Here is a 27,297-nt window from a genome sequence, read left to right as displayed (position 1 = left end):
TATATATATATATATATATATATATATATATATATATATATATATATATATATATATATATATATAATCAGCTCTCAATTTACAGATGATATAACATTATCAAACCAGTACCTTAGACTAAGCTGATTTTAATGAAGTTAAAGAGCGAGCTTGGAAAGGATTCTATAGATGAAAATTTTAAAAGGGAAAACAAAAAGCTTGGGAAACTCTGAAAAATATAATTATAAAACCCCAGGCTACCTCAATACCACTAAAAAAGAAAAACAAGAAATTCCAGAAGAAACTAGCATGGTTACAGAAATAACTCTCTGATAAACTGAAAGACAAAAAGGATAAGTACAAAAAATGGAAAGAGGGACACATAATTCAGACACAATAAAGAACAAATAGCCCAAATTTGCAAAGATGAAGTCAGGAAACCTAAGGCTCAGAATGAAGTAAGACTTGCAACAGATGTCAAAAATAATTTTTAAAAGTTTTATTTCAACATATAAAAAAACAAGAAAAAAGTCAAAGAAACAATTGGTTCATTAATGAGAGAGATGGCAAGGAGGTAACAGGCAGTAGAGAGAAAGCAGAGGTACTTAATTAATTCTTTGCATCTGTCTTCTCGCAAAAAAATAATACAGCCAAAAACATAACTATAAAAGACAGACTAGGAATACAAATTAAAATAAGCAAGAAAACAATAAGAGAAAACCTGTCCACTCTCAATGAGCTCAAATCACCAGGACTGACAGAATATATCCCAGAGTTGAATGATCTCAGAACCACTGAAACAGTGGTGGGATTCAAATTTTTTTACTACCAGTTCAATGGGCGTGGATTGGTGGGCGTGACAGGGGAAGGATATTGTAAAATCTCCAATCAGAGGTGGTATTTGCCAGTTCTCCGAACTACTCAAAATTTCTACTCCTGGTTCTCTAGAACTAGTTAGAACCTGCTGAATACCACCTCTGCACTGAACTATATCTTTCAAAAATCCTGGAGCGCTGAGGAAATACCAGAGGAAAAAACTGATGTAGTTCTTATCTTCAAAAAAGGACCAAAAAAAGGATACAGAAAACTATAGACCAATCAGCATAACATCAATACCTGGGAAGATCCTGGAAAAGATGATCAGTCAACAGATTTATAAACACCTAGAAGCAAGCAAAGTTATAACCAGGAACCAACATAGGTTTGTAAAAACAGATCATACCAAACAAATTTTATATTATAAATTTATCAAATGATTAGATTAGTGGACCAGCAAAATATAATGAACATAGTGTACTTAGATTTCAGTAAGGCACTTGACAAAGTAGACTACAACCTACTTCTTGGTGAGCTAAAAAATGTGGAATAGACAGCATCAATACCAAATGGATTTATAACTGGCTGACAAACTGCATTCAATGTATAGTCCTTAATGGAACTACATCTACATGGAGAGAAGTATGAAGTGGGGTCCCATTTTAGGTCCAGTTCTTTTCAACATCTTCATGAACAGTTTAACTAAGGGAATAGAAGGAGAACTCATCAAATTTGCAGATGACAGTAAACTGGCAGGAATGCCAACACTGCAGAAGATAGACTCAATATCTAGATCTGTGACAGCGAACCTATGGCATGAGTGCCAGAGGTGGCATGCAGAGCCATTTGTGCGGGCATGCAAGCCCTAGCCAAACATACCTCCACTGTGCATGCATATACCTCCCAGCTGATTGTTGGCCTGTTTGAGACCGTTTTTGCCTCCCGGAGGCTTGAGGGAAGCCTCTGCAGCCTCGGGAGGGCGAAAAATGGGCCTTCCGGAAATACTGGAAGTGCCCGTTTTCAGCCTCCAGAGGGCCTCTGGAGCCCAGGGGAGGCCATTTTCGCCCCCCTGGAGGCTCAAGGAGAGTCTCTGCAGCCTTGGGAAGCCAAAAAATGGACCTTCTGGAAATACTGGAAGTGCCGAAACAAGTGCCGTTTTCAGCCTCCCAAGGCTGCAGAGGCTTCCCTCAAGCCTCCGGGAGGGTGAAAACGCCTCGAATGGGCCGAGACAATAGCTCCGAACAGGATTTCACAGAATCTACAGTAAAAAATAATTGTTAAAAACATAAGGAAGAATTTTAGCTTTACCAATCTCACTTTAAAAAAGCCTTTTGCTTTTCAAGATAATTTGCATGAGAAAGCAATAGTAATAGCACTTAGATTTATATACTGCTTCACAGTGTTTTACAGCCCTCTCTAAGCAGTTTACAGAATCACCATATTGCTCCCAACAATCTGGATCCACATTTTACCAACCCCAGAAAGATGGAAGTCTGAGTCAACCTTGAGCTGGTGAGAATCAAACTGCCAAACTGCTGGCAGCTGGCAGCCAGCAGAAGTAGAAAAGAGTCAGTTACATTAAAAGATTCTAGTGGTGTGTGTGTACATTCAAAAATACATAGCCTAAAGTTCAAATAGCTTGACACAGCAAAAGTTTTCATGGTTTGAAAAAGAAATGTTGATTGTTTTGTTGGCTGGTGGCCGGGGAAATGTTATGACCAAGTAATCATGTGTTCTGGACAGATGTATTAACCAGGCTTTGGACTGGAGCCACTGAGTATTACAAGGTTAGTCATAAGGGCAGAGGGAACACATCCTTTCAAAATATAGCCTGACCAGCAGTGCTTCAGAGATGCACAATTGGAGAACTCTTTGGCAGCAACTTCCAAAATTATTCTGCTGATAAAATAAACAATATTTATAATTCTTTTCAGGGAAGGGAAGGAAGGGAAGGGGAAGGAAGGGAAGGGAAGGAAGGAAGAGAAGGGAAGGGAAGGAAGGGAAGGAAGAAGGAAGGAAAGGAAGGAAGGGAAGGGAAAGGAAAGGAAAGGAAAGGAAAGGAAAGGAAAGGAAAGGAAAGGAAAGGAAAGGAAAGGTTTCTGCTGACCATTGACTTTATTGTATTTTATTGTTCCCATTTGCCCTGTGATTTTATGAAATGTGAATTTAAATAGAAATAAATGTACCTACCAAACATCCTGTCCTGATGATTAGTTGATGATGAAAACGCCTATGAATTTTCCAGTTCTTGTTTCAGTGTGTTTCTTGAATTAACTAAACTCATAAAAAAACAAGTATCAAGGTTAAAAATTAAACAGTGACAAGTGTTTAAGTTATTTGTGTCATACATACTTATTATGATAGGTAACAGGATTTCCCAAACGTCCCTGTCTCCTCAAAAACATTAGTGTGTCTGGTATTTCATCAGCCTCTACAGAAAACCACTGGCATTACATTACTATCTTTTCCTCTGTTGACCAGGTAGCAGTAGGCAGCCAGTAGGCTAATAACCAAGATCCCTGAAGAGGCTTGATCCATTTTTCAGTACTCTAGGCAGCCACTGGCCATCTACATGCTTATAATACTTTGTGGGTCACTTCCTTAACTGCTTGCACTCACTTCACAAAGTTTTAGCTATTAATCAACCATCTAACGATTTTAAAAAAGTTACTTTCCATATTTATTTTAAACTGGTGAGAAGATCATATGAATTTTTTACATTCTGTTTTCAAGCCTAGAATACACTTGAATTTTGACCGGAATATGAAAATTGTACTTCCCAAAAAGTGTGTGACCAAGTAAAGCTAAACTGGAATTAATTTAAAGTTATAATTGAACATTTCATGTAATGTGATTATTTATCTAATAATTTCACCATTCTCCATGGAATGTCAATATTCAGAAATATTGGATGGCCATCTAAAGCTTTGGTAAACCTTCTTTATCCCTGCTGTTCAATATAACATCCATTTAGGGCAGCAGAAGAGAGTGATGATCTTTTCAAAGCCTACCTCTGACCTGCAGGTTTCTTTCATCTGTGTTAACTTCTTGTGTCAACTCCTTGAATTGTACTCCATCCATGGTCATATGAAATCAATTAGTAGTTGGCCTTGTTGTACTTCTTGAGTGTTGCCCGTAATGGTAGAAGTGTACAAAGATGAAGTAAAAAAAAAAAACCACTGGTGATATAGAGATCTGTAAAATAATGCAATTTTGGGGTTCAGGTTTTTTTCCTCTTTGGTTTTATTGTGACGAAAGTGTTGGTATAACTTTTTTTTGCATAGAAACTCGGGAAAGTTAAAATCTAAAGAATGTGATCCAGCTTTTGTACAATACATGCCTGGAAGATTAAGAGAGTGCTTTTTCATAAAACATGTTTTTAATTTCTCGTTTGAAAGATATATTAAAGAAGATGACTAATTGGCACAATTCAATTGATCAAGATTAATGCTTGCTAACAGAAGGTGTTAGAAAGAAAATATATGTTGGTACCAAGGGCAAAACTGTATGAAGCATTTGATCCAGTTCATACATCTTAGCTTAGCAAAGATTTTCTTTTCAACCCAGAAGTGCAGTGAGAGATAGAATGATATACAGCCGATGGTTCAAGCTGAATGACAGTACGATAAACTTGGGTTCCTCCAGAAGATAAAATACATCATAAATCGATCCAACGCTTACCTCATTTTAAATATTGCTGTCTTCTTTTATCATATAACACTATATAATCTCTCTTCACCTTCCTCCTTCCCATATTTTATTTGGGATTTTAATTCTGAGCAATAATCCCAACCAGCATTTTTAAAGAAAATGACAAAAGGTGTAATTAAAATGTCCTCTAAATGAAGCCTGTTAATCTTATTCCATCGTTAACGTCTTAGGAAAGAATCCTCCTTTTTGAAGCTGAAGGCTCAATATCAAGGTGCCAACTCTGCTTTCTTCTTAGAGATGGACAAACAATTAAACTGGCCTGTGGAACTATATATATGTGAATAAATTCAAGCATACAGGGGAAAATTCTTGCCATGCTTCTTAGTGCCTCAAACTTTCTACAACCAGAATACTGTTATAATTAATGATCTGTTTGGTGTTATCTGTTTATTCATTTAACACCGTAGTCATACTTTCCCCAAATACAATAATCAAGAAAAGGATAATTTGATTTATCAGTTAAAAGTAGAAGAGAATATAGAAATTAAAAGTACCATAAGTGACTTACCTTTGACCATTAACTCAAACATGTTAAGTCTGAAAGCCTAATTCATTCTTTACTAAATAATCTGTTTTATATCCATTAATCATTATTTTATATATGCAAACTATAAACCTTTACGTACTACTAGACTGTTGCCTCGTCACATATAAGCATGTGTTAGTAGAAAAATGAATTTGGCCACTTTACTCTAGCAGGAAATCAGGTTAAATTTTACTTGGAATTTCTTGGAACTTGAACAAATGGATTTTTATGCTATGAATTCTAAAAAGAATGGGTCATAAATAATTGCAAAGCTTTGCTCAAATCAAGAAGCATAAGCTGTCTGTTATTAATATAACTTCTTAGAATCCAATAAACTCATATTGAGAAGGGGATAAATAATTAAATACATATCCCCAATCTGCAAATTTCCATTTGGTAACAATCCAGCAAAATGAGAAAGGTTACTCCTAAATAAATAAAACTGACTAATATACTTTTTTCAACAGGATACATGTGTATTGATAGGAGGTAAAATTGTGGGGTTGTTTTCCAAATTTTTTATTATTTATATATGTATGGAATATGTTAAAAAAGGGTCCACTCCTATTATACATGGAATTCGATTTAAAATGTGGGTTGTTTTTTTTAAATTCCTTAACCCAGAAGAAATTAAAATGAATTTACATTCACATTACAGTGGAATCCATAGAATTTAGCAAAATTTATCTGATTTCCTCCAGGCTGTATAGCAAGAGGAATCTATATAAAACCCCAATATATATCATTTTTACTGCTTGGATCATACTATTAATTATAATTAAGCAAACTTTATTTTATCTAATTTGAACCTTTAAACTTCAGCTTCATCTTTTTTTGAGATCATACAGTTACCTTCTACAGTTGCTGTATGATCCTGGGGTAAGATACAGCTGCTTTAAAGAGTTGCAGACAAGTATTACATGCATGCCGTCACATACTCCAAAACTGTATTATGTAATTTAATTTGACATTCAAATCTTAGCAGATTGTAGTGAATTAGGTTTTTTTTAAAAAAGAATAATTGGTTTAAAAAAAACAAGGCTAGATAGAGTGAATGTGGTATCCAAATCTAAGTTGCAATGAATGGTGCACAGATTTTGGGGGATTATAAATATACCGGTAATCATAATCATTTTAGCCATTGCCTATCCATTGCAAGATGAAAGTCTCTTCCACAACCAATATAAGCTTTCTTTTGCCAATTGGACCTGCAATAGTTGCTGATGTCATTGATCTAGCTTCTTTTAGATCTATTCTGTGGATGATTTTTATCAAGTGGGATCCATTCTATGAATACCTTGGTCCACCTTCAGTTGACTGTCTATGACTAACTTGGTCCGCCATCAGTTCTTCTTATTATGCGACCAGCCCATTTCCATTTCAATTTTTTTACTCTCTTGATGATACTGTATACATTTGTTTGTTCTCTAATCCATGTGCAGGTCTTTCTATCTTGTCTTGTAATGCAGAGTATGCATCTTTCCATGTCTCTTTGCACCACTCTTAGCTTTTGTATCAATTGTGAGGTTAGTGTCCATGTTTTACTGGCATATGTTAGAGCAGGTAGTGCACACTGATCAGAAACTTTTCTCTCCAGGCATAGTGGGAGGTTGTTCTTGAAATATTAAATTAAATGTTGAAAAAAGGACAATAAGTGAAATAAATGGGCACATTCTTTTGATTTAATAATACAGTTATCAATAAAGCAATTAATAAAGCAATTTTGTAAAACTCAAATTGTTCAATTTGAAATAATTCCACTCACCTTGGCTGTGTTGTTCTATAGCAAATGAAAAGAAATTGCCACTTCTGAGTCTGTTGGAGGGATGATATATGGCTTGGAAATCAATACAGTCAAACAATTATGCTACTTTTGACAATTAGGGTTATTTAAATATGGATTAACCATTGAAACTGAAATAGTAACTGTCAAATTATAGGGAAGCAATTAAACAAACAGAATTTTGTCTCTTTCTAACTGCTGCTTCTGGATTACATACAGATTATGAAAAGAGACAAGAAAAATTACATTGGTGGGCTAAGTAGCATCTCAGACTTGAAAATGGCTTTGCATTGAATTGATTACTTTTCTTGGTCAAATATAAGTACAAACCATTCTGCAGTCTTCTACGAGGATCAAAATGGATCTGGGCAACCATAGCATGAAATATGGCTCTCCCTATAGTATTCTCCCTTGTTCCTTTGTAGACATTTATTTGATCTGTGATTGGTTGGTCGCCATCTGGCATTCTGCCTTTCACTTCAAGTTTACAAATTTTAATTGTTTCTGCAGCTGTTTTCAGACAATTGAACCATTCTGTCCTACAATGGAAATTGATTTGCTTACACAATACAGTACTCAGTCCTCAGGTAATTTTGAGATCAATAACAACCATCTTGAAGCTCTTTTTAGCCCTCACAATCCTCTTAGCTTTCATATGAATGAAATGTGCAGACAGCGAATTTGTCATTGCTGTCACCAATGCAAATCATTACTGAAAATCACATACCTCCTCATAAGTGGATAGGGAATTTATCCATATCAGGTTAATCTATATACAATCAGACTCCTCATAAATTAAGTATGTTTTTATATGTGGGAGGCAAGATAAAAATCAATAAGGTTTAGAAAGGTTATTTTAAAAATTGGATGCTATTGTCTTGGTTCTGTCAGATTCTGATTTGGAGGAAGAGGAGAAACCAGGACCATCTGAAAAGGTGGCACCAGGAGTGAAATTCAACCACCTCGGCCTGGCTCAGGAGAGGTGGTAGCAGAGGTGGTATTCAGCAGGTTCTACCCAGTTCTGGAGAACCAGTAGCGAAAATTTTGAGTAGTTCAGAGAACCGGCAAATACAACCTCTGATTGGAGATTTTACAGTATCCTTCCCCTGCCACGCCCACCAAGTCACGCCCACCAAGTCACGCCAAGAGAACCGGTAGTAAAAAAAATTGAATCCCATAACTGGGTGTCAGGGACAATTTGAATCGGTAAAAAATAGCCCCTGGGTGCTATTACTATTATACCAAGCCACGCCCACAGAGCCGGGACAGAAAAAAATTTGAATTTCACCCTTGGGTGGCACATCTCACCTGGAACGTATGAAAAGTCCAGGGACTGAGAGACAATGCTGTCTCAGAGCCCTTCAGGATTGGGAGAAGGTAGTAAAAAAGGGTGAATCCCACCACTGCTAATTACCATTGTAACAAAATAGAAAATTTCTTGTAAATGTGGTCTCTATGATTGGGGCACATTATTTTTGTATCCTTTTCAATTCATTGATTCCATAATTTCTCATACCAATATTTGAACTCAGGCATGTCGCTTGGGAAGTTGAAATCTCTACCTTTGGAGGATGTCCAGACTAAGGAAAACATGACAGTGAGGCTGGTTCTCTTATATATTCTATGAGTCCTCCAAAGCAACTTCAGTTTTCTCTCCTACTGTGTTGGTGAAACTGAAAAAGGAAAACATTCAGCACATATGAACATCTTTAGGACAGCTGGAATAAAGAGATTCACACTTAAAAATTAAGCTTTGGAATCTGCAAAGCAGCTAAACAATGTTTTCCATATTGTGAGAATATAATTTGAAGGATTGCATAAAGCAAAAATGTGGTTTATTTGTTTTTAGCTTAGTTTATATATGAAAAGACCACTATGATTTAGTGTTATATATGAGGAAGGCCTTTGTCTGAAAAAATTTGGCTATGTCCTTCTTCTCCTGCTCCTAAAAAAAAAAGTAAACTCAGTGGAGGAAGATTCTTGCTCATTTGCCGGAATAATAAGGTTTATTGCAGCCATACATTAGTAGTTCATTCCTAGACCAGTGGACTTCAGCAAGAGCTGAAATCTTACTTTCTGATAGACATTTCTTCAGAAACATCTTTGTTGCACCTTGTTGGGAACCTTGAGAAATTAAGCCTGGGAATAGCAATTTTGTCCAAACATGCCCTCAATGCCAACATCTGAGCGAATGCAAGCCAGCATTGGGCTAATTATTCATGGATCCTCAGTCCCTGATGGAAAAGCCATTGTAGGTTCTTATGACAGTGCTTTCAGTATGTGAGGAAAAGCAGGGCTGCTCTGCTCCCTTTGAACAGGCCGAGCCCATCCCAGCTGGCTAAGCAAGTGGTCCAGCACACCCAGACATCCTGTAGCTGCACATGTGCCTATGGACCGCTGGTTGTCTCATGGCATTGGGTTCTGTTTTTTCTCCGTCTGAAGCTCTATTTATACAAACAGCTTTCTTCTTCCTTTCAATTAGGTACTGAAGATTTATTTACTTTTGTGGTTCTATCATCCACAGACAGCATTTTAAGCTGCAGCTCATGTCAGTCTGCGGTCATGTTTGCTATTTATTTTTATTTCTGATGGAGCAAGCTTCAAGTATCAGGATGGAGGATAACATACAGAACTTGTATGTAATCTAGAGCAGCAGCATCAAAATGGAGTCAGATTAAATGTTGTTGAAGTATAGAGATCTTCTATTTCACACCAAATAACTGCTAGTTGCACCAAAAAGCTCCAATGTAAATAATTGTATTGCTTCTGTCAGTGCACATGAATAACCAAAGAGCATTTACAAATTAATTTTATTTTTGTAATTAAATTTTGTAATAATTATTTTGTAATAATTTTATTAATTTGTATGATTATCTTTTAAAGGATGCAGCTGCTCAAGTAGCATCTTAGCACAATTGTCAGTTTTGATCTCCTACCATCTTAAGGACCAAATATAGACATTTAGAATAAGAGGTCCTTAAGTTTGGGTTAGTTTATCTGAAAGGTCAGCTTTTTTTCATTAGAGACCAAATGTCATCTATCACTGTAATTCTGTTTCACAAGAGAAGATACCTGGAAGAAGGACTTTTCTGTAGCAGCACCCCACAAATATCAGGCTACTTGTTCATAAATTGAAGCAGCTATATTGTACCTTCAGGTTTTTGATGTTATGTCATAATTTACTATTCTCTAAACCTAATTTGTATTTAAATTATATAAATGAGGTGTTATGTGTGCACACTGGGCAAGCTATCCCTGCTAGTGTGACCACATTCCGGATCTGTTGAAGCTTGCCTATCTACTTCATAGGGATGATTAAATGAACCTTTTCCAATGAGCTGGGTTTTTAAGATGGAAAGTGAATATCAATTATAAATGTGAGAAAGGAACATTGTTATAGTATCTCTTTTATTACATTCTATTTATGAAAGAATGGTAATAAAATAAATATGAAAGAATCCAGAAATAAATTTGTCAGTAAACATTCTGCCTGTAGAATTAATTATTTTCATATTCTCTCTCCAAAATACAGAAGTGCATATAAAAATACTTTATTTCAAAGGGAGTTACTTCTCTTCAAGAATACATGTTTTCTATCTCAACTCCCAATATCAAAGGAGGTGAATTCAATTAACATGCAAAGCCACTACTTCTAAGCATAGTTCAGTAGATAAACTCTAGTATCCTGACTCAAAGCCATGAACTAAGTTTTATAAACACAATGTTTGGCTTCAAACAGCATCTTAATCCAAAACCAAATAACCCTTGTTGTGATTGGGACAAATAAATCTAACATTGTATAGAATATCTCTTTGTGGGCAAAGGAAAAGGAAAAAAAGAAAAGCTATTACATGGTTTCATTAACATATAAAGCTAAAACTGGTTTATCCAGATGACAAGATGCACACAAAGAGGAGTGTGTCTAATGTAGTAAAGACTTATTGTCAAATCCAACCCCAAATATACTTATCCAGAAGTAATATTAAATCCAAATAGATAGCATCTAGTCAACCTTAACTGAACCTGAAAATATAACTAGCTCTGATTAGTACTTGGATATGGATAGAAGACTACAAGGAAACCTCAGAATTGTAGGATAAGCTGGAGGGAGAAAATGATACTGGCAAGCCATTTCCTAGTCCTTTCTGAGAAGTGTTGAAAGGTGTCAAAATGCCTTTCTTTCGAGGATTCGATTTTCCCGCTGGGAGAGCTCCGGCGCAAGGATACGGACAACTGCTTGAAAGCTGGATCTTTTTATTTTTCAGGAAGGCGGGGGACAGCGAGAAGTCTGCGTTCCTGGGCTAGCTAGCTTCTTATGGTAAGTCCCTGGTTTTTTATACCCTTTTCTCCCTTTGTAAGTTGATTTTGTGTGAATGTTTGTATTTGTGCTTAATGTTTCAAATCCTGTTTGAGTTTGTCTTTATTCCCGCTGGAGGTCAAACTCCGCGGGGTGGCTAGATTGTATTATTGGTTTTCTCTAATCTCTTTTAGCTTTAAGATAGTTTTTCATATTTGTTCTGTGGCAATCTCCTGTCTGTCCCTTTTGTAATTTATATTTTGTGTCTCTTGTCTGTTTGTTTTGCTTATTTGATATGTCCTGTGTTTGTAAGGGTTTTCTAAATTATCTTTTTGTTTCCTTTTCCTATTTATCTAGTTTTCTTAATTACTTAGGCTTTTGTCAATAGGGATTCTTTAATACCTTTTTTATTTGATTCCTTTTCCTATGTCAGTTTGTTTTATGACTGACCTGATGTTCCCCTTGGGCTTTTCCTGTTTTTGTGCCACTACTGTCTTCGTGAAGTTCCCTTTCCACAATCCTTCATTATTATTTTTTAGAGGGCGGTCTCTGATTGAGTGTCTGGGTATACTTGGTATTCGTGATCAATCTGGATCATCATCATGGCCGCCTGTCTCTCCTTCAATTTTCTCTTCTGAGAGGGGATACAGGCCTTTAGGCAGCTAAGGAAGGGTGGTATGCATCGACAGAGGCAACACATGAGGGCTCCAAAGACACAAATAGTGACTATGGTTGTTATAAGGATTTTGAGCCAATGGAGATCTGGTATCCACGAGAAGAGCCATGAAAAGTCTAGGAATGATTGCTCATGACCAATATTTTGAGCTAGCTCTTTCAGGTGGTGGATGTCCCTCTCTACGAGTCCTGAGGTTTCATCTAGGTTGAAGCAACACATCCCGTGAAATGTTTCACAGCCATAATTATGCTTCAAGAGGAGGAAGTCTATTGCTGCCCTATTCTCCAGGGTGGCTTCTCTGACCTCCCTCAGTTCTCTGTTAAGGACATCCAGGGCATGGGAGGTCGAATTCAAGCCTTTTGCTAGGGTACATGCTAGGCTATTCAAATTTCTAGAATTTCGCACTGCCAATCCAGGTACCCCCACTAGGGATATTGCCAATGAGACATATTCTGCTTTGGTGAGAAGGGAGACTTTGGAGTCACAGTCTGAGTCTAGGGTTTGGAAGGCTCTCCTGTGCCGTCTCTGTAAGGATGGCATAAGCATGGTTAACCTTCCCAAGGTGCAAGGGCCGTTGGTGGCACTTGCAGGAAGGTATGAGTAGGCTTTTAAGCCATAAAGGAAAAACCACCCTGGTGGGAACTTCAGGTAACTATATGCGAATGATATGGTCTCTGTGTAGTTGCATTTTAGTTGTGTGTTGCTAAGGCTGGTGCATTCTGTGACCCTAGGTGTGCTGCACCCAGTGACATTAAAGCATCTCTCAGAGGTGGTTACTGCAACAATGTGTAGGGTGTACATGGTGTGGTCTTTGGTTTTTTGTAGAGTGGCCCCAGCTAAAAATGCTTTCATAGGAGTCAGGAAGGTTTCTAAATGTGGTGTAGTTAATGATGTTATGTGGTCTAGTTGCCACTCCCATTAGGTATGTAGTTAAGATGTCCTTGACTGGTTTCCCTCCTGCTAAGCAAAAGTTAGTGGTGTTGAGTATTTCCCTTGCTAAATATTCCCATACGTTTCCTTTCTCTGGGATAAGTTTTGGTTCCAGGAACGCAGTTGCTTGTGTTACAAGTGTTACAATTGTTACAGATAATAATACATAGTATATATTGCATTTCATGTTTCCCATTGCTAGATTCCTCCCCCCCACTTTTTAGTACAATGTAAAAAAAAGGTAACAATAAAATGTAAAAAAAAAAAAAGGTATAGGTCAAGTCTCAAAAATTACTAAAAGGTATGGCTGAAGACTTTTCCTTGTTAAAAAAAATACGAAGAAAAAAGGGAAAAAAGAAAAAAATGGAGAAGGTGAGAGAAAAAAATAAAAAATAGAGTTTTATAACTCAGCGCCTGGGAGTCCAGTTTTGTGAAATTCAACGTTTGCACTTGGTTCCTCACAGTTGTGTGGTTCAATGGTGTTGAAGAATGCTGCAAGCGTCCATTGATCTGTGTCCAGATTTTTCTTGAGTTTGATGGGTGAGATTGATTGTGGTAGAGTTTGGCTATGGTCTATGACTGCTGGCTTTGCATGTGTCCAATGTATCCAAGAGTCTCGTTTTGCAACCTTTATGGCGGTGTGTGTAGTTAGTAAGACTTGGTAGGGTCCTTTCCACCTGGGTTGTAAAGGTGAGGTTCTGGTGAAGAACTTGATCCACACCCAATCTCCTGGCTCATATGGATGCACGGCTTCTTCCAGGGGTAAGGTCTGTGTCAGCGCACTCTGGGTCCAGAGGGTCTGTAGTCTCTTTTACTGGGCTGTAAGATAAGAAGAGAGAACCCTATCCCCCCTATCTAAGCAAAGGGAATGAGGATCTAGGCCTTGTAGGGTATCGGGGGGGGTGACCAAAAAGCATCTCAAAGGGGGAAATACCTATATCTTGTCTTGGTCTAGTTCTGATATAAAAGAGGGCACTTGGGAGCACTTGTGGTCAGGAGAGGTGTGTCTCCTGACAGAGTTTGCCCAGTAGGGTCTTCACCTCTTTGTTTACTCTCTCCATGGCTCCTGATGGTGTCAGAGAATAGGGCACATGGAGGTTTTGGGTAATGCCCAGGTCCTGGAATATATGTGTGAGGACTTGTGCTATGAAGTGTTTTCCCCTATCCATGTCCAGAATGGTGGGGACCCCGAACCTAGGCACAATGTCTTTGAGGAGATGTCTGGCTGTTTCTAGGGCAGTAGCATGGTGGCATGGGAAGGCCTCTACCCAGTGGGTTAGTTGGTCCTTGCAGACAAGAGCATATTGATACCCATTTGCCTTAGGTAGCTGTATATAATCCATTTGGATCTTTTCAAATGGTTTCTGTGCCCAGGGTCTTCCTCCTTCATGAATTGCTTTTCTGGAGGTGGTATTATTTGCTTGGCAGGTTTGGCATATCGTGGCTATTCTTGTAGCCTCACTATAGGCTCCAGGTGCATACCATACCCTCCTGATGGCATCTACCATAGCTTGTTGTGCCACAATGTCCCTTTGTATGTAGTCTTTGGCAAATTAACCTAAGGAGATGTCGTGGGGCTATGGGTCTGCCATCTGGGACTCTCCAAAATCCTTGCTCAAAAACTGTTGAAAATTTTTTTCCTCATTGTTCAGATTCCCCTTTATCTAGAAATTGTTTGTATGGTAGTTCTGGTTTAATTGTTAAGGCTGGTGTCATGATGGTGTGAGGTAGATGTTTGGTTGCCACCCATTTGGCTGTTGCATCTGCATATTGGTTTCCTTTTGTTATTGTAGAGTCATCTGTTTGGTGGGCTTTACAATTGATTGACAGCTAGCGCTTGTGGTAATTGGATGCCTTCTAATAGTTTGGCTACTAATGGTGCATGTACTATCTGTTGTCCCGCTGAAGTTAAAAAAACCCGTTGTTTCCATAGAGCTCCTGTTGCATGGCAGACTCCAAAAGCGTATTTGGAATCTGTATAGATCTTAGTAGATTGGTTCCTTGCAGCTTCACAAGCTTTAGTTAAAGCTATAAGCTCAGCTGCTTGGGCGCTGTGGGAGGGGGGAAGGGGGGAAGCCCAGATGATTTCTTGTAGGGAGACTACAGCTGCTCCTGTTACTCTTTTGTTCTCATGCATGTAGGAGGAACCATCTGTGAAGAGTTCAATGTCGGGGTTTTGTAGCGGGGTATCTGTTAAATCGGAGCGGGGTAGTTCAGCGTCATGCACTAAATGGAGGCAATCATGGAGATTACCTTCCTCCTGTTCTGTGGGGAGCAGGGTAGCTTGGTTTAGAGTATTACATCTCTCAAACATAATGTGATCAGAGGTAAAAAGTTCAGCTTCATATTGAGCCAAACGCTGCTGAGTGAAGGCTTGTGTCTGGCTCTTTAAGAGAATCGCAAAAACTTCATGGGGGACTTTCAGCAATAGTGGATGTCCTAGTACTAAATCCTTAGATCGTTTCACAAGTTCGACTGTAGCTGCCATGGCTCTTAAGCAGGGGACAGCCCCTTGAGCCCCCCGTGAAAGGTCCTAGTTCTACTGTTATGTTGTGGGTAAATTCTACAGGGATTATTTCCCCCCCCACTCCCATTATGGTATCCCGAACCCCTTCAGCCACTGAAGCTTTTTATGGTGGTTCAGTAATTAATGAGGAGGTGGCTCCAGTGTCAACTAAGCAATTGTATTTTTTTCCTCCTATAAGAATGGTGACAATGGGTTCCCCTTCAGGGCCGTTTTTTTTTTTTTTTTTTTTAGGGGAATAGCCAGCCCGTTAAAGGTAGCCATGAATTCAGTGTTTTCATTCTCATGTTCTAGTCAGGAAAGGGGCAGGTCATTTTCCCTTCTTTGCTCCCATTGAAGTCCATTGTTATGATTTATTTGAGGAAAAGGAGCGCTGGATGGTGCATGATGATTAAAGCTTTGTTGTTCAGTGTAATGGACTGGATTATTGCCTGGCTTCATGTTTCTAGGTGGTGGGTGATACCGATTGCGGGAAAGGTGTTGCCTACATTGCCTGCTGAAATGCCTTTCCTGTCTGCACCTATAGCAATGCTGGCATTTGCCTTGCGACCATCCTGCTTTATCACAATGCCAGCATTTCCTTGAATTATAGGGGATTTTATCTGGCGTTTGTCTGGCATCATGTTGCATTACAGCAAACATTTTTAAGTCCTCATGTCTTTCTATCCTCCTTTTCCTATCTTTCTCCTTCTCTTTCAGTTTGTCTCTTTGATCATAGACAAAGTTAGCGATCCTGCGCAACTCTGCTATTTCTAAGGTTGGCCAGTTAGAGACGAAGCGGTGGAATTGCTCTTTGATATCCACGGTGGACTGGTCCATGAAGGCTGAAGCTAAAATCCTTTGGTCCTTCAGGCAGCTACGGTCTACATGGGCATATGCAATAGCTGCTTCTGACAGGCGGACCCAAAAGGCATCAGGGTTTTCCTTTTCTCTTTGTGTTGTTTTTTAAAATTCTGACCAGTTTAAAGGCTTTTTACCTATTCCCTCTAAAGCTTCTAGTAAGTTATTTTTTGCTCTTGTGTATTCATCCCAGTGATTGGTATCATTGTAGTCCCAGTCAGGGCGATGTACTGGCCATGCGATGCGGGCTGGGGCTGCCTGTCCAGGGATAGTTGGTAGTTTAGCTATTTAGTCTGTTTTTTCAAATGGTTTTAATAGTTCATCTTTAGTCAGAAAGACTTGTAGCAGCTGGGTCATATCACCCCAGGGTGGATTATGGCTGTCTATGATAGATTTCAGGGTTTGAATTACTGTTTGAGGATCAGCCCTGAAAGCTGGGGTATCCTTTTTCCAGATGACCAAGTCAGAGGCAGAGAAGGGAGTGTGGGTTAAAACATATTCTAATTGTCCCTTATTTCTGCCTGGCACTGGTTTGCTTAAAAGGGGAGTCATAATCCGTGCCTCAGTCTTTCCTTCCAGGGAATGGGTTTCAGGTTTTTCCTGATCTTTTCCCTCGGTCAGGTCTTTGGTCCTAGCCATTTCAGCCCAGCAGTACCAATAGGGTATTTGGCTGGGTTTAATGCGTGTTCTAAGTGCTTTCAGGGTTTTATAATCTAAAGTACCGCTATCAGGCCAAATTTGTCTACCCGTGTCATCTCGCAATAAAGCCCACTTTTTGCAAATTCTTTTTGCTTCTTTTTTATGCATTCCAGTCAGGACAGGCACTTGCCTTTCGTCCCAAGCCTCAAGTAATTTATCCAAGGGGGTCTCTTCCATTGCCCTCGAGCTACAACTTCCCATATTCCCTGCCTGATGTGGGGGTTCTTTTGGTTTAGCCAGGCTACAGCCGTCAGTTTTCAGACAAAAAAGGTTTCCCTACACACGGAGTACGGGCCCCTTTCTTTTAGGGAAACTCAGCCGTCCGTTTTAAGACACCCCCCCCCTAAAAAACAGGGATCTCGGAGGACCGTCTGTCCCCTAGCAGCTCCGGTACGGGCCCCTCCCTACACTCAGCAGTAAGTTTTCAGATCTCCCTTAAAGGTGGGGATCTGGAAGGACCTTTTCTGCTTCTTTTAGACAAACTATTTCCAATTTTGTTTGCCAGCAGCCGGTACGGGCCCCTTCTAAATGCACAGGGCTTTGCTTGCGGGATGCACCGGGACTATTTTTCCTCTGCTTTTTATTTATTTCCTAACGCCAGTTCCTTTTGGAGCTCACTTGGTTTTTCTCACATCCTTCAGAAGGACTCACACTCTGTGATCACCCCTTGCGTTCCCAAATCCAGCCGGTCACAGCTCGTGTTTGAGCTAGCAGCTGGCTGGGGTGCGGCTGGCAATCACGGAGAAGGTGAGGTCCCGCTGTTTCTGCAGAGAAAACCCACAATCACACACCTGGTCCACTCACGCTTCCACTCCCCTCACTAGTAAGATTATAAATTTGAAACGGTACTCACCTGCTTTCAAGCAGCTGTTGAGTGGAAAAGCCCAAGGACTCCCTTTACTACCCTATACCTTCCGGGCTGGGTCCGTGGATGTTGTCCCTGGACAAAGATGGTCCATGCCAGCTGGGTTTGGATCCGCGGGCCCAGTCCAGTAGCAGGGTTGGCTGGGAAACCTTCGTGGTTGCCAATTGTTGAAAGGTGTCAAAATGCCTTTCTTTCGAGGATTCAATTTTCCCGCTGGGAGAGCTCCGGCGCAAGGATACGGACAACTGCTTGAAAGCTGGATCTTTTTATTTTTCAGGAAGGTGGGGGACAGCAAGAAGTCTGCGTTCCTGGGCTAGCTAGCTTCTTATGGTAAGTCCCTGGTTTTTTATACCCTTTTCTCCCTTTGTAAGTTGATTTTGTGTGAATGTTTGTATTTGTGCTTAATGTTTCAAATCCTGTTTGAGTTTGTCTTTATTCCCGCCGGAGGGCAAACTCTGCGGGGTGCGGAAGGCAAACTCCGCGGGGTGGCTAGATTGTATTATTGGTTTTCTCTAATCTCTTTTAGCTTTAAGATAGTTTTTCATATTTGTTCTGGGGCAATTTCCTGTCTGTCCCTTTTGTAATTTATATTTTGTGTCTTTTGTCTGTTTGTTTTGCTTATTTGGTATGTCCTGTGTTTGTAAGGGTTTTCTAAATTATATTTTTGTTTCCTTTTCTTATTTGTCAAGTTTTCTTAATTACTTAGGCTTTTGTCTATAGGGATTCTTTAATACCTTTTTTTTATTTGATTCCTTTTCCTATGTAAGTTTGTTTTATGGCTGACCTGATGTTCCCCTTGGGCTTTTCCTGTTTTTGTGACACTACTGTCTTCGTGAAGTTCCCTTTCCACAGAAGCTTATATGAATGTGTAAATAAGGTTGATTTAAGGAAGATTTATTTTACCTCCATGAGTTAAATGAGGTGTGATGTTTCTGTAACCATTCTATATCAGGGAGTCAACTCAGTGGGATTTTATTTTGAGTACATGTACATCACCTCTGTTAGCCACAATTATTTCATCTTGATTGTAATAAACAAAATAGATGCAAATTCTTGATTTGCATCTATTTTGTTTATTACAACTTGACTCTGCTTTTCCTCATAAAAAGGATGGTCAAGATAGGTTTCAGAGGAAGGAAATGAAATAAAAATACAACAAAAGAATCCAGAATATAAATCTCCCTCTGTTTTGGATTGTGGACCCTTTTGCAGAAATCACTATTCACAAAAGTGATCTAAATCACAATGCATGTGTCATCTGAAAGAGCTAGAGTACAGAGAGCAGCAAAATAAATATTTTTAAATGATATCCTTAAATTTTACTAGATGTGCAGATTTAACAATAGTAGTAGTATTTTATAAGGGATAGAGCAAAGACTAATGTTCCAAAAACCAACTGGGTGGCTTTGGCCAGTCACTGTCTCTAAGCCCAGCCCACTTTCACAGGGCTGTTGTTTTGGGGGGGAAGAAGAAGAAAGGTGTGTTGGATATTTTTGCTGCCTTGAGTTATTTGTAAAAACAATGCAAGGGGGTGAGGGAGGGAGGAAGGAATGTACATCTGGAATTTATTATATAATGGATGGTTGAAGTAATTTTGTATTGTTTGCAAGCTAAGGGCATCAGCATATGCTTCTCCTCCATCCATCCAGGCCGCCCAGCCTCTCTCTTTTCAGATAAGGCATTTTCTGTTCCTTGGATCGATCCCTGGCTTTCAGAGAGCAGCAAGCAATGCATGTGGGAAACACACGATAGCCTTTTTTTCAGGACCCTCCAAAATCTCGCTCTCTGAGGCATTAATGTACAGCACCCTGGATTGATTTTTCAAGCAAAGTCATGCACAGTCCCCAGATCGCGATACTGTAATTCATATCCGTTCTGTTTTGTGCAGAAATACAGTCGGGGAAATCGAGGAACCACCTTCCCCGCATTAAAAATCCCAGGACGGATTTCCTGCTACAGGGAGCGGGGGCGGGAGGGAGAAGCAGAAGCGGGCCTTTTGTAGAAATCCTTTCGTCCCTTGCTCTGGAAGTCTTTGCAACACAGCGAAGAGGAAAGGAAACTCCGCGACGTTGTCTGCTAGCTGTTTTTCCCGTTCTGAAAGAAGATTGAATCGTCTGCTAGACTCGTTAAGGCTCATCACCTCACCTCATGGGAAACGCCTATCTCCGCTGTTTTAGTAGGACTGGCTTCGTATATTTGAAGAAAATGAGATCACATACTTTGGCATTTGAAGTCGGAAGGGGAAGGGGTAACATTAGTACAGAATTATTCCTCGGCGCCATGGCATCTCTGCGAATATTGGCTGTATGGGTCTTGAACAGCCCAGGGACACACCAATGCATGTTATATTTTGCAAAAGAAATATATCTGGATTAAAACAAACAAACGACGAGGAAGATTAATCAGGCAAAGAATTATCTGTTTTCAATATTTTCGGAATGATGATTCTGCTCCATTTGAAAAAATAATTTAAAAAAATAATTTTATTTGATGAAAAACTAGCCTTTCCTTCAGACAAATGCAGTATATCACAAATTAAACAGCAAGGATATTTATTTATTACAGATATGTTCTCCCCATATCTGAAACATAGCAAAAGGGACTCTGTACAGTGTTTTTTTATTCTCATAACAAGTCTAGTGCAATTGATCTAGCTGAGATACAATAACTGAGATATACGTTGTGAGCCCAAACTGAGTGGAAAAGATAAATTCAGTTCTTCCCCATCTTATTCTGATAGTTTAATCATGATAAGCATTTTTAAAGTTACTTTTTTAAAATAAATTTTCATTCTTAAACATTTTTAATAACATTCATAAACATTCATGAACATTTTTGAATAACAGTGCATTGTCAAGTTCCAACCTAATAATATCTCAACTTCCAAAATACATATGAAACAAATAACCCTGTGGTTAGTTTATAATATTGGCCTTGTTCTCTCAGAGAGTTGAACATTCATATCACCACTAAGCATCAGCAATGGTTGACCTTGAGTTGGCTACTTTCTCCCATCTTACATTTTATTTATTTACAGATTTACACCTCCAATATATGCTTCTGAATAGCTAACAATATTAAACATAATAAAAACATATACATAATTATCATGAGCTTGCTTCTGGAAGACAAAGGAGGGAGAAGGAAGTAAATATATGCCCACTTGAAAAGAATAGACAAAAAAGAATTAATAAATCAAAGATTAACAGCTCTTAATTTATATAGTCTCATAAAACTATCATTATTCTCTGCTAAACTATTCCATCATAAAGTCTAAATTTCACGCAAAAGCACTTCCCTATTAGTGGTTTAAAGTGGTATCTACCCATATTTATTTAGCAAAAAACAAACACATCCACCCACAATGGCATAATATTTGCTATCCTCATTGCGGATTCCTGTCCTGCCTCTATCATTTCTCTTCCTAGTCTCAGCTGAGCCATCTAACTTGCTCTCAAAGTCATGAATGGTATGGCATAGCTTTATATATTTTATAATATTGAGGCTATCATTGGATGGGGTTGGGATAAAGTGGGGGGACTTTTACTGATACAATAATGTTTTAAACCCATTTTAGGGACTAGAGAAATGCAAAATCATTGAATCAAGGGAGAAGATGATAAGTGTCAGGGCATAATTGTGCCATGAATATAAGTGGAGACAGGTCTAAATTCTGAAAACAGAGCTAGTCTAGAGTCACTAAAGTCAGCCTTGTCTGCAAACAATGAACTTAGAAATAACTGGATCCTACTGTTTAATTCTGTTTAATAATTAGAACATGTAAACACAGATGTCTTACAAGCAACAGTAAAGATGGTACTTTTATCGTAAAGATTGTACAGTAAAGATGGCCAATCAATATGTTGTGAAGAGCCCTGTAGATTTTTTATACTTACTAAAATTTTGCTTGACCCCTGCATGCCATATCTTTGATTTTTCGGCACATACTCTACCCACATCTGCAACTAAGTTCAGGCTCAGCTCTGAACTCTACATGCAATAAAGGAAATCTAAGTGGAACCAAATTGTAGAAGAGCTATGTTAATCCATGGACCCCCCCCCCCCAAATCAGAAGGAATCTTGAAGCGACTTTTGAGACATATTTTAATAAAAAGAATGCACATTTGTAAGCTATAATTCATTGTATCATGGTCTAAATAAAATTTCTCCGCTTTCCCTCTAAGCAAGACAACAAATAAAAACTGAAATTCTAGAAAGAATGTGTCCTTGTAACCACAATAAACTGCTCATGTGGTTGTGTGAATATAAGGTAAATAATTGGGGGTGGGGGGAGCCAGAGTTTTGATTGAAATACAATACCAATTGCACATATGAATTAAAAGATCTCTGGATTTTAAGGAATGGTCTTTGCAATTGGATCAGAGTATGAGGAGGGGAGAAAATCCCGTATATAATCCAAGAAATGGCAATCTGGTTGATAAAAGTGACTTCCCAGGGAGTAGCAACAGATAAGATACTGACTCATCAATGAACTCCCTGAGCTAGCATGCATGCCAGGAGCCATTAAAAGTGACATTACCTACTACCGCCTCTATCTCCTTCTCTTCTTCTTCTTCTTCTTCACAGTCAAATGACATTTATCCACAAATAACGCATTTGGCCATCCAGATAACAAGCACTTCCCATTATTAAGCCCAGGAGCACAAATACCTTGCTATAATTCCCTGCATTCAGCCGTGTTTTAATCGGAAGGAATTCAAAATACCGAAAGAAATAGCTTCTCCCCGCACCCCACCCCCCACTGCTCCTTCCCGCAAGTCAAAGGGAGCTCAGCTCAAGCGCTTCCTCCAGCCCGAGATCCGTCCAGAAAAGTCAAGTTACAAGTCCTCTCTGCTGCTCTTTGCCCTGCCGCTTGCGCCAGCAAACTGTAAGGCGTCTTGGAGATGGAATCGAGCCTTTCAGTCAGATTGACTGACTTCCGAGAGATTCTTGCTTTCCTCCAGTGAATCTGGGAGACTGGTGCCAGTCACGGCCAGTTTTTAATCTGGCAGCTGGCTCCTTTCAAGTGAAAGCTGTCCTCCCTCTCAGCTCCGGCAGTTGAATTAAGAAAGCGACCCCGAGAGAATGAGCTGGATTTCAAACAGATTCCCATCTGGCCCGGGCGCGGGAGGTTAAAAACACGAAGGAGGCCTTCCACGCGTGTGTTTTCTCCCCCCACCCCGTTCCCGGTTAACACCCACGCAGACGCGCGCACATCGTCTGTCAAATCCTCGTCCGGACGTGAAGGCTGCCCTGACTGCTGTAATCCGAGCCGAGCCTTTTTCAGGCCTTCTCCAAGCTCTTTGATCTTGTCCTTAGGTACACAAGGCCGGATGTCAAAAAGGGGAAGAATCGGGATCTCCCGGGGCCAAGGACGCAACTTTCTGCGCTTCTCGTTTGTTTCGCCGTTTTCAAACGAACGACGCAGCGGTTTAGTTAGTGTTGTAAAAACAGAGGTCCCCAAACTTGGCAACTTTAAGACTTGTGGACTTCAACTCCCAGAATTCTCCAGCCAGCTGGCTGGAGAATTCTGGGAGTTGAGGTCCACAGGTCTTAAAGTTGCCAAGTTTGGGGACCCCTGAAAAAAGGAGAGCTCGACTGTTCCTTCTCCTGCCTGTTCCCGCTCCGTCGCTTTGTTTATTTATGTATTTGCTTATGTATTTATTTATTATGTATTTGTTTATTAAATTAAGCTGAGAAATCATCCAGCCTGCCTGCCGCGTTTTGCTTCCAGCTATTTAAATTCATTCCCTTCAAACCGCCTCGTCGGCGTATTTACACCCGTATCCTAAATAGCAGCCGACCCACTCCTGAGCGCACAAGCGAAGGAAGCCCTTGAAGCAAAACGGACGGGCGGGGAAGCCGCGAAGACCTGCTTTCTACAATTCGGCCGACCTGGCGACATCCCGGTCGACGCTTCTTCAGTTTGGGGCGAATGGGGGGGGGTCGCCGTGGGGGCTCTTTTCCATCCCCTGAACTCAATGGGCCTGAGGCTGGTACGAAAGACTTTCCAGAGAAACAGCGAAGGTTCTGTTTGGTCGAAAGAAAAAAATCCCACTGAGTCTTATTCCTGGGCAAACCTGTGGTCGGATTGAGGGTCGAGATTCCAACCTATATCCTGAGAAGAAACCAACGTTTGCTGATTGAATAGAAATAAACTGCTAAGAAAACTTGCCCTTCAACCTCACCAGCACATCCCCCAAGGCTCCTCTTGCGCCATTTAAAGCTAACCAAACACTTCTGAGAACGCGAAAACGAGTTTCTTGGATTGTTTGAAAATGCCGCGGGAGCTGGGAATTAATCAAGTTACCTGTTTTAATCGGTTACAAAGTCAAGCTAAGTTTATTTTAAAATGTTGAAAGGCCCAGAAGCATAAAGGCTTATTTTAACACTGTCATCTGCCCTCTTTTATTTTTTTTGAGCCGCATTTTAAGTCAAATCATTTTGATTTATTTTACTCTGTTGTCTTTTTTATTGAAAGATTATTGAAATCCACTGCAAGATACTGGGGAGAGATGAACTATGTGATACTGTACGATAAGATTAGTCTGCTGTCTTGATTTTTGAATATTTTATAATTTCAAGTATTGAATAGACTTATTACATACATTCATATGTGAGGACATATGGGGACTTACATATGAGGACAATAACTGTCTTAAAAATCCCTTTGGGCTTTCAAAGCATCCAAAAATCTTGAATTCCTTTTGGAGAGACTGCACTGAGTCTTTAGGAAAGTTATTTTTAAAATTAGAACAGCAGCTCAGTTTATTGAGGGTGGGTTATAAAAAGATACGTGTGCCCCTTTTTAAACAAATAAATAATATTAGAAGTCCCTTATTTCAAGACTCTAACCAAAGTTCAGATACTGAATAATGTAGACGTGACATAAGCTTTTAAAGACTAGAGTTCCTTTTTCCTCTTTTTCAACCATATCCAGATTCTTCTTACCAAGAAGCTGTTGGGCACCTTGAGAACTTTGCTATTGTATCAAACTGGATATGATTGTGTCAGACCCCAACCTGCTTCAAATAACTAGTATGAGTCAGGGGAAGATCTAACAGTTGTGACTATTCTAAGTGGCCAAACTTGCTAGAAAAAATAGACTTTGAAATGGTGGCCATAAATACCTAAAGACAGAAAGGAGCTTTATTTCCATTTATTTGAATCCGCCTGGGGAATTTAAGATCTGCACAAATCCATCTTGAAGAATAAATTTCATAACCCATAGCTATTCTAAAGAACACATGGGGTGTTTTAGGATAGGTTGATTTTAAATCCACAGGGAGCTGCCTGCTGTCCTTCCTTGTGGTTTTAATTCAGTGATACCACTGGGTTTAGCAATTTCTCTAACGTATATCTAAGTATAGTGGATGGCATTAGGCCTATATGTAAGATTGGCCGAGTTAAGCTTCATTGCTATCTAGCTGAAAGAAGATTGGGATTGGGAGTCTTTTTTCCCCTCTTGCAAATAGCATACTTTGGTATAAATGTCACTTAAAATCATTAACATGAGTGCTCAATTGTTGGGAGTTTATTCAGTGGCAGCAGTCCTTGTAAAATTATGTTCTTTACTGAGACAAAATATGAGAAATGTCCAGTTCTCATAAAATTATGCTCTTTACTCAGACAAACTATGAAAAATGTTTAATAATACAATGGAAATAATTCTGCTTCCAGAGATGATAAATCATTATTTCTAGAAAAGCCTAATGCAGGGTAGAAAAAAGGCCTTTATAACCCTGATATAATTTAACCAGGTTAAAGTATGACTCATATTTGAATTACAAGATAATATACACACATACATACACACAGAGGAGAGCGAGAGAGCGCAAACCCATGTATACTATTTGTCTGGTGCACAGGATTCTGGATAACCAAATCACATTTATTCTAACTAGCCCCTTTCTCCAATTATTCAAATTGGGCAAACATAGTTATAATTCACATACAAATAGTACTTGAAAGATATAAATAAATGCTTTTTAGAACATACACATTTCACAATAGAAATTTTGGACTCAATTGTGGTCTTAAATAGAAGATTACATACAGACCAATACATATGCGCTAGTGATATCACATAAAATAATTTGTGAGCTGAGCTTATGCAAGGACTACAGCTATACAATTCGATTAATTAGACATAAAGTATAATTGACTTAATTCTAACATTTCCTCTAACAAGATAGAAAATGTAACATACGTTGTAGTACAATTTACAATAATCAAGACCACACATCTGTGGCACACAACTGGATACAATTTGAAGGGTATCTAAAATATGAATATATCAGTTGGTCAACTCTTAAGTAGTTACATAAATTTTCTGTATGCAGTTAAAAATACCACAACTATATAAGAGAACAAGATTGGCACATCCTTCAAATGTTATAGATGTACTTGTGGGGAAATCTAAAACAATTGGATGATTTAGAATTCTGGGTAACTACTGAGAGAGAAAGAGAAAAGAAAAAAAAACCTTTCCCTTTCTAGATAAGTCACAGAAAACTGGTTTATTTGTGGCCATTTTCCTCTGAAATAATAACTATGTTGGCATATAGCACATGCACCCTGCCTGGATGCTAAATTGTACATACCACAGGTAGGGAACTAACTAAATCTAATCTAATTTGGATGAGATTTCCTGTGGCCAATGCATGCTTGATGGTTGTATGAATCATTCCTAATTGTGCTGGGGGCCAAAGGCTTCCTCTGTGTGTTGGATTGATCAAAGTTTTAAAGTATCTGCTCTTTCCCACTGGCCTGCAGATAAGGAGTTTTCCTTTCTTCACCAGGGAGCTTCTTAAGTCAGAAGGCCCTTCCCAGGCTTAGAGTCTGTAGAACAGACAGAATGATTAATTTTCCTTGGGGCAGAGTTGCAATCCCTAGAGGCTGCATTGCTTAACTCTGTTTTATGGCAGTAAGGCATGCCCTTGATGCTCCTAGAGATAACTGGAAGCACTCTGAGAAAGGAAAGCAGACAAATGCCCCTTACCACTTTTTTTTAATGGAGACTTCAGGGCAAAAGATCAGTCAGAACACCAAGCATTTAAACCACATGAGAAGGAGGTAGGCAGATAAGGGAAAACTGAATAAATGATTTAATAATTATAAATGAATAAATCCAGCAGTTACTCTTCACAACTTGGCAGACTCATAAAGCTGGAGAAATTGGCTTGATTCCTATGGATTTTGAATTTCAGGATGACATGCCATTCATCGATTCCAGCACTAGCTCTGTGCTGGAGTCTCTCCACCTTGAAATTGCAGGTGTACAAGGACTGAAAAGGCCAACAGTCATGCAACAAAGCCTTGCATTACATCTAATAAAGGCTAACTTATTTAGGATGGGACAAATTTGGAAGTTCTTAAAGTTCACCAGGGAATCGGAGATACGTGTGGATGGCTCCCCTATGGAAGTGGATAAACTCATTCTCTCTGTCTGGGGTTTGTATATTTATTCTTATAAATATTTAACCTTTAATACTATTTTTACATTTTTATGATTATTTATAAATGTGTTGTTTTTATTTGATTCATGTAAACCACCCAATATAACTTTTTGTGAGATGAATGGCCATGTAAATTTGATAAATCAATAAATCAATACATTCCTTTAAGATTATAGTACATAAATAATTTTAT

The 27,297-nt window shown here is 39.1% G+C and overlaps 1 long non-coding RNA gene across 1 annotated transcript; it reads right to left on the bottom strand.

Annotated features, from left to right (window-relative positions):
• Positions 1 to 20,111: 20,111 nt before the first annotated feature.
• On the bottom strand, positions 20,112 to 23,120 carry LOC148130725 (uncharacterized). The gene is made up of 2 exons (XR_015749251.1): positions 21,543 to 23,120; positions 20,112 to 20,808 (listed from the first exon to the last, which is right to left on the bottom strand). It is a non-coding gene; the product is annotated as an uncharacterized LOC148130725 (long non-coding RNA).
• Positions 23,121 to 27,297: the final 4,177 nt, after the last annotated feature.

This window comes from Notechis scutatus, chromosome 4 (assembly GCF_049901735.1).
Source record: "Notechis scutatus isolate UNSWTSFEM ecotype Mainland chromosome 4, rNotScu1.2, whole genome shotgun sequence".
Taxonomy (NCBI): domain Eukaryota; kingdom Metazoa; phylum Chordata; class Lepidosauria; order Squamata; family Elapidae; genus Notechis; species Notechis scutatus.
The sequence above is the reverse complement of the archived record's forward strand: the minus strand, read 5'-3'. Positions and strand labels throughout refer to the sequence as shown.